This window comes from Aptenodytes forsteri, unplaced genomic scaffold (genome assembly GCF_000699145.1).
Source record: "Aptenodytes forsteri isolate BGI_AS27 unplaced genomic scaffold, ASM69914v1 Scaffold68, whole genome shotgun sequence".
Taxonomy (NCBI): Eukaryota; Metazoa; Chordata; class Aves; order Sphenisciformes; family Spheniscidae; genus Aptenodytes; species Aptenodytes forsteri.
In genome coordinates, this window is record NW_008795382.1 from 1,827,783 (window position 1) to 1,836,117 (window position 8,335).

An 8,335-nucleotide genomic window follows, 5' to 3' on the forward strand; every position below is an offset into this window, starting at 1 on the left:
CAAAGTGTGGCGGGAGGTGTCAGCCTTCATCGGCACAAGCGTGGGAACTCCAGCCTCTGTGTGAGAGCAGAGAGATGGTGATTTTTTTTTTTTAATTTTGAAAATATTTTTTTTTTTGTAGGTAAGGGTGCATTTCTGTTACCGCATCCTTGGGTGAAAGGGTGGGAGGAGGATGCAGCATTGCTGCCATTTGCCTTAGCCATGGGCCTTGCGAGGGCTCAGGGTGTGATGCTCTGACCATTGTAATCCTCCCTGAAGCATTCTTTTGGGACCTTGCATCAGCCAAATGTCCCAGGGGGATGGAGGAGAGTTTTGAATTCTGGCTTGGTGTGACCAAGGGTTAATTCCCCAGCTCTGGCAGGGCCCCTCAGCTCTCCCAGCGCCTGCCCCTGGGTCTGCGGCAGTGTGGGGAGGTCTTTCCCACGCATATTGGGAAATGTGCATTGCTGTAGGAAGCGACTGGAATTACAGAAGAAAGCAGGTCCTCAAAATATGGTCACAGCTTGGAAGTGCCTCATGCCCCCCTGAAAGACGGCCCAAACACACACAGCGTGTGTCCCCCGGTGCAGACCTCAGCTTTAGGCTCTCCAAAAATGGGAAAAGCTCCTTTCACAGAGCTTGTGTGTCAGCTGGGATACAGCTTCACCTGGACCAGCCTTACAATCATTGTAATCCTTGCAGAAGTTGTGCTTTGAAGCTTGGCAAGCTGTCAGCATGGGAAGTGTCAGTTAAATGTGTTCTTTGAAATAAAAAGCTAATAAGGAAATATTTTTTATGTATAATAATATGGCACTATAGTCCTAGATACCCATTCTGGGGAAAAAAATTCCTCCTTTGAAGATGCTCTGGCTCCAGCTAAACCATTTAATAAGCAAATAAATACTAGCATTTGAAACCACTTCCATTAAAAATATTGGCTTTCCCAATTGTGCGTTTTTAGAATAATAATAAAACCCACATGTGTATCATCCCTGTTGCAATTATGCACAGCGTGGTGCTTGCAGTACTTCTGAAGTCATTTCTTTCGCACTGCTTTGTGGTGGCAGCAGGAGCTTCAAACAGTCGCCGATATCACGTATATAAGATTAACATCATCCAACTGCAGCCGGGGTGCGGGCAGCTCTTGGATGTGGGGTTTTGTTTATCTGAAGAGCCTGGCTGAGCCCCACTGGGAGAAAGTTGAGGAACAGTAAACGAAAAGACTGCTGAAGGGTAAAATAACCAATCTGGAGTGCCACAAACCCCCCTGGCTCCAGGGAGTTTGCCTGGCGGTGATCCTTCCATTGCCTTTTAAATTCAGGTTTCAGGCAAATGTAACGCACAGCAGCTTATATATGACCTTATCTCACTTTTCAGATGGATAAAGTCAAACACGTTCAGGGGAAACCTCACTCCCAGTGAGATCCAAGCATTTCCAGAAGAAGATTGAATTCAGGACCCCAGAGTGGCTGAAGTCAGGTCAGTCTGGGGAAAGGAGTGCTGTTCCTACAGCTTCACTTAAACTCTGAAAAATCTTGTGGGTGTAAATTAGGGAAACAACCAGGAAAGCAGGTTTTCCTGAGCCACAGGGCTATGATTTGCTTTGTGTAAGATGTTTTCACGTTCTCCTTAAATCTTATGTCCAAGCAAACCTCATTACAGGGGCAGGGACATACCAGTAACGCTGTAGACAACTTGACCTCCCATACAAACAATGAGTGTTTAGACTGAAGGATGTTTGGAGTTTGGGTTTGATTTTTTGGAGAGGACAGGGCCCTGAACCCCCGTGATACCCACAGATAAAAGCAGAGGTGCCCGCAGAGCGGTGGGAGATGCTGTTGAGCAGGATGAGCCCGGGGCCGGCGCTGAGGGGCAGGCAGCTGTGATGCAATGTGCTGCAGGGGAGCAGCTGTACCCGCAGCTTCTTAAAATGTCTCTTAAAGTCTCCTGGCTTCCCTCCCAATGCTGTGAACATTTGGAAGGGGGGAGCAGAGCCCGGCTTGTTTCAGTTCTGCTCGACTCCGCTTCATGAAAATGCGAAGGCTTTGGATGACGCACCGTTCTCAGGCGATGGTGCAGGCGAGGGCGGGCGGACAGGGTTTGTTGGGGAAAACCAGTGAAAATTGTTTTTTCCAATATAAATTTCCTCCAATATAACAGCCCGAGCTCTGCCTGCCCCAGGTGTCTGTGCGGCTGCTCCGTGCCGCACGCTACCCTTCCCTGCAGGGTAGTCACACCTCTCCATCCCCACCACGGTCCCCCTGCTCCCAGGCTCTTCCCAAAAGCCGGGTTGATTCCCACTTTCAAATCACTCAGCTGATCCTGCTCCAGAGACGTGCCAGATCCTGTCTGTGTAGCCCGCCTGTAGGCAGGTGGTTTTTCTCACACAACGGCCTCTTTCCACGAGGCATTCCCCGTGCCCTCGTGCAGCCGCCTGTCTTATTTTAAGGGTCAGAGATGGCCCCTGTCACAAGGCATCTTCTGGCAGCCCTGCCAGTCCCCAGCCCAGATGCTCCTGGGAGCACAAAGCACCTTCCCTGTGTTTTGGACCCTGCCCAAAGGGTCCCCTCTATTTACAACCTGCCTTTTGCAGTGTTTCACCAGCGCACAAAGACCCGATAGCACGAGGGGCTGGGAAGGGACTTGTCTGGTTTTTAATAACAGCATCAATTGCAATAAATAGAGACAATTGTTTTGGTCTTAGTCACCTAATAGCAATGTGTTTGCTTAAAGATATGATTCAGCTCTTGCAGGCAATTCTTCACCTTAAGTTCTCCGTAAGGCTTGGGAGATGATGGCAGAGAAGGTTTTGTGAGAGTTAGACAGTGTGTGCTTCATTTGGGTTTTGTTATTTAACATCCCTTCATGTGTTAAACATGAGTAGAAAACTTAAAAACAAGCTAACAAACTGGAGCGCTGACACACCAGACAAATAGATTAGCCGCTCCTGGTACACGAATGAGGGTGTCTTTTCTTCTATTTAATGGCTCAGTTGACTAGGTTAAAAACATGTTTTTATAGCCAAGTTCCTAGCATTCATTTTTTCTTTGCATACATCAGTCTTGGAGTTACAGAGCTCTATCTTTCTGTATGGGTATGTTTGATTATTACTTCTTGAGTTTAATGACAGCTTTGACAACTAACTATCACTATATTCCTTGATAAAGACAGCTTAAACCCTCTGTGCGTTCTGTAAGCGCTGAATTCATCCTCAGAAATACCGAGCTAAATAGAAGCTGAATGGAGAGAGCATGAGCTTGTGAAAAATGCCGAGTTGCGAGGCCACGGGGCTCCAGCCCTTGGGCCGAGCTGGTTCCCGAGAGGTGGTCTCCCTGCCAAGATGTCAACTTGACAGAAAAGTTGCCTGTTTTGCAGAGGACCAGAAGTTTTCCCCTCATTACTCATTTTCACAGTGTGCCCTGCAGGTTACTTTGCCTTGCCCATTCATTCCCTGAAGTTAGACACAGGCTGTATTTGTGCCTGGCAAATCTAGATTTCACATGAAATCCATTTGACACGCACAACACCTGAAGCGTTTGAGCCTTGAGTCAAGCTCCGCTTTGATTAAATTCAGTCCATGCTTTGACAATATTTGCAATTGGGAGTGGATCAGGCGTCGCCGTGCCTGACTCCATGGCCGCTCTGTAGCCGCAGCAACGCTGGGCAGCAAGCTGGGGCATTTCTTCTGGGGAGCTCCTTGCCCTGGGGTTGATGGGGGTGCGTGTGTGTGTGTGATGTACCCAAAAATGCAAAGCTTGCCCAAGGTTGTGGAGGGAAACAGGAGCTGAGTGTAGGTCCTGGGGCTCGTGCAATGCCCCCGGCCCATCCTCTCTGGGTCCCACGGTGCTGAATGGATCCAGCCGCATGGATGTGGGGGTGCCCCGGGGATGGGGAGGGGGCTGCAGCCCCCCCAGCCGTGGCCAAGGCTCCCGCCGGCAGGGCCGTTCCCCCATTGCCCTCCTGGCAGGAGGTTATCGGGGAGCTCGAGCAGGACAAAGACTCTCCGAGCCGAATACTCGTTTGGTGTCGGAGCACCGCGGCGTGCTGGACTTGGGTAATGTGTTCCTCAGAAGATGACTTTCTCTCCCTCTTGCCGCTGACTCATCCCACTGTTGCCTCCCGCAGATTATTTATTGCGCTCCCAGACACAGAAACAGCAGAGCTGAGTCTCCGCTGCCCCGTGCCAGGCCCCTCCTCGGGCAGCCGGGGCCACGATCTGCCGGGGGCGGCCATGCCTTCCCCCACGCACGGCCCTCGGGGAAGGGGGTCGCAGACCGGGGGTTTGCCTCTCCTGGGAGCCCCACACAAGCCCCCCCATGCCGCTCCCTGCCCCTGGCTCTGCTATGGAGAACTCCTGCGTGTGCACATACAGCACGTGGCCGTGCACTCAGCGTCCCTGGATGTGCCCGTTCCCTGGTGCTCCACGCTCCCTGCCCAGGTGGGAGATAGCCCCGTGGGCCACGTGCTCTCGCCCGCTCCGGGGTGCAGAGGGGAATGCCGGGATGCTGAAGGGGGTCCCCAGCAGAGCTGCGGGGGCTGAGGGAGTCGAGAGGAGGAGGTGCGGTGTCGCAGTAGGCACATGAAATCCCGGTTAATTTTACTTCTTGTTAACAAGACGACTGTTGGGAAATGAGGACTTGTAGCATCGGTTACGTTTTGGTGAGTGCTGCAGCTGAAGGCAGGGAGGAGTCTCAGCCAGACCCATGCCCCCAAGATGCTGACCGGTGCCTTTGCCGAGAGCACTGCCCTGCCTTCTCCCCTGCCTTCTCCCCTGCCTTCCTCCCTTGGCTCTGGGAGCGCGGGGCAGGTGTGACAGCCCCAAGGCAGGTACCCACAGCACCCTGCCCGACCCTCGCGGCACCTCTGGGGCTGAGGGGCCAAGTGCCTGCAATATATTAATGACTAAAGATGATGTTTAATCACGGCGGGTGGGAAGACAGAGTCTTTATCACACGGTAGTGCTGGCTGGGACCCGAAAGGCCTAAAAGTTTCCAAAGAGAAGTGAATTTTACTGCTATTGATCTTGGAAGAGTACGGACAGAGGGGAAGGGCAGCATCTCTGGTCGGTGCTCAGATGGGCAGGTGGAAACAGGAGAGTGTGAAGTGAGCCCCCCCAAATTACCCAAAGGCTGGAGAGAAAATGCCTTGGAGAGGAGGGAGAGCACTCAGCTTTTTGTGAAGAAAAGGAAGAGGTGGTTTGTGTTGCAGTCTGTTTTCGTGGGGAGAAAGCGCAGGATAAAAGCAGACTCTTGATCTAGTGGAAAGAGGCAGGCTTTGCTGCCGCTGGAAACTGCAGTCAGACGAATCCTCGTTAGGAGGAGAGGGTGCGGCTGACTAATGTGCGAGGCAGCGTGCGGGGAAGCCACGGGAAAGAAGTACCGAGGGAGGGAGATGCGGTGATCTCAGCTTCCACAAATGCCTCCCTGGAGGTCAGGCGGTCCCGGGGCTGGCCAGGGGTGGGATGCCACCACCTCCATGTGCTGGGAAAGGGACGGGAGAACTGGATCAGCCCCTCTGGGCTCCGGCACAGCCAGTTATCCTCTGACAGGGAGAGTGTGAAACAGTCTTGCTTGGCACTGCTCGAGTGTGGCACCATGAGGGAGTGGAAGTCCAACACGGACCCTGGCCTGAATGTCCACCTTTCCCAAAGGCACCCAGCTCCCAAGTGCATCCAACCGCCTGGGCTCCTACCTTGAGTTTAGGACAAAAGCAGACTGTGCTCTGCCAAACGGCAGAGGAAGAACAAGCAAGCTCAGCCCGGGGGCCGACACTGCTCCCACGACGGCCAATGTCAGAGCGTAAATAAAACCCATCCCTTGGTCATCCCCTGTTTTACAATACACGCTCTGCCCTGAAATACTTTCTGGAGTTAAACAATAGCAGGGCAAGAAAAAAAAAAAACTGATGTGGAAGGAAGGAAAGTATTTTGCTTTTTATTCTGTTAACTACAGGTTGTAAAGTGGTTCGTTACGGAGGATCCTCTTGTACGTGTTCAGCGGGAGAGGAAGCAGAGACCAGAAGTCCTGCAGAGCAGCAGGACTGATCCGTGCCGGAGCTGGGGGCAGTCCCCAGGCAAGGCCTCTCCTTTCTCGGGTAGGATCCCACCAAGTGCCATCACCGGGACAGCTTGTCCCTGTGCCCAGTGGCCAGGCCTCTGCCTCGGCATCCCCCCTGCTCCGCGGTGGGACTGGAGAGGCACTTTGGGGTTAAAAAAAGCAAGGGAAAAAAAAAAAAAAACTGATGTGGAAGGAAGGAAAGTATTTTGCTTTTTATTCTGTTAACTACAGGTTGTAAAGTGGTTCGTTACGGAGGATCCTCTTGTACGTGTTCAGCGGGAGAGGAAGCAGAGACCAGAAGTCCTGCAGAGCAGCAGGACTGATCCGTGCTGGAGCTGGGAGCAGTCCCCAGGCAAGGCCTCTCCTTTCTCGGGTAGGATCCCACCAAGTGCCATCACCGGGACAGCTTGTCCCTGTGCCCAGTGGCCAGGCCTCTGCCTCGGCATCCCCCCTGCTCCGCGGTGGGACTGGAGAGGCACCAGCGCCCTTCCAGGCACAGCTCCACAGCCGGTCCATCGCCGGTGGCAGCGCCAGGGCGGAGGGCGGCTGGGACGGGGCCGACCTTGCCGGTCGAGCTGCAGCGTCTGCGTGGGGATGTTCTCTTCTTCTGGCTCTTTCTCTTTCATTTTTCATTTCTCTTTTCTCACCATCCTCCCCCCCCCCGTAACTGTTTTAAATAATTCCTCCTCCACGCCTGTGTTATCACCTAGCATATCGATACACTGCTGTGCCACCCACCCCTCTCCTCGCAGAGCTGCACGTTAACATTTTGCACCCGATAATGTGAGGCAATTAGTGAATGAAGAATAACTTTCCTACTTAAAAGCATGATGGGTCAGGAAGCGTCACACGGATGGATTGCATGGGGAGTATTAATTGCTTTTCTCTCAAATGACTCCTAGTGTAGGAGAGTCCATATGGAGAGAGAGGAGGAGGAAGAGATGCTGCGGGAGAAACAAAGTCTCCGATCCTAGTGAGAAGCGTAAAACCCAGTGCCTCTGAGTGGGCACTTTCTTCTGGAGCTGGAGGCTGCGGCGTGGCGGAGGCTGCGGCAGCGAATGGGCGCCGTGTGCCAATGCATCACGCGAGGGCCGGGGCTCCCGGCAGCAGCGGCTGGGAAGTGCAGGAGGTGGGGGGCAGCCCGGGGGCAAGGGGGGTTCGGGGGCTGCCTGGAGCTGTCGGAGAGAAACCACCACTCTGGAAGCAGCGAGCTCCTGGCCCGGATGGCGTCATCCTCCCCTGGGGTCTGATTGAAGCGGGCTTTGGCATTTTGGGTGACTGAGGTGGCAGAGGAGCCTTGCACAGGGCACAGGGGCTGTCTGGCCACTGTGTTTCTGTGGGAGCATTTCCTTTGTAATAAATGGTTCTCGTTGGGGACCTCTGCTCACCTGTGCAGCCCCGGGACTCCGCGGATCGGCACCGCGGCGAACTCCCCAGCGCCCGTGCAACAGTATGGTCTCTGGAAAAGAAATAAAAAAAGAAGTGAAAAAGGAGAGGAGTGTGCCAGAGCTGGGGCAGAACTGCTCCCCCCGGGGCTCTGCTGCCCAGCGGGCTGCACGGCCGCCCCTGCCACGGGGCCGGCTCGCTCCCCTCCATGGCCCTGGGCCAGCGTGGGTCGTGGGTGCACAGTGGAAGCCTGTGAGGAGGCTGCTCTGTGTGCCGTGGCTCGTGTCCAGCACCCTGAGGGGGGACATGGCTTTGGGGTGCTTTGGGCTTGGCCGCATCATTACGGATGGCACCTCCTGACTCCTGACACAACTTCAACAGGGAGAGAAGGCACCTTGGACTCCATCCCGTTAACCCTTTCCCGGAGGCAGCCAGGCTGCCCCTGCTGTCCCTGGGGCGGGGGCGTACCTGCAGCGGGGCCGTGTTATTGCAGCAGGGCCCCCCCTGGAAGATCAATGCTCCCCAGCCCGGCCGCGCAGCACGGCACAGGAATTCCCCAGCAGGCCGGGGCTTGGCCGGCCTGTTTGCTTTCGGCACAACCCCAAGGCGCAGCAGCGCTCAACACAAATATTTATATGGCTGGTAAAAAATAATAATAATAAAAAATAATTAAAAAAAAGGGAAAAAAAGAAAAAAAAAAAAGGGAAGGTGGGGATTGGGGAAATAAATCGAAAAAACTAAAAATAGGGACAGCGAACTAAAACAGAGATGTAGAAAGAAAATTTAAAAAGCGAGGGCACTAAGGAAAGACAAGAAATAACTAAAAAAAGACAGCAAAGGGAATTAAGGTAGCCATAGAAGGAATATTTAACAAGTGACATGCATTTCCACTTCCGTCCGCCGACATTTCCAAC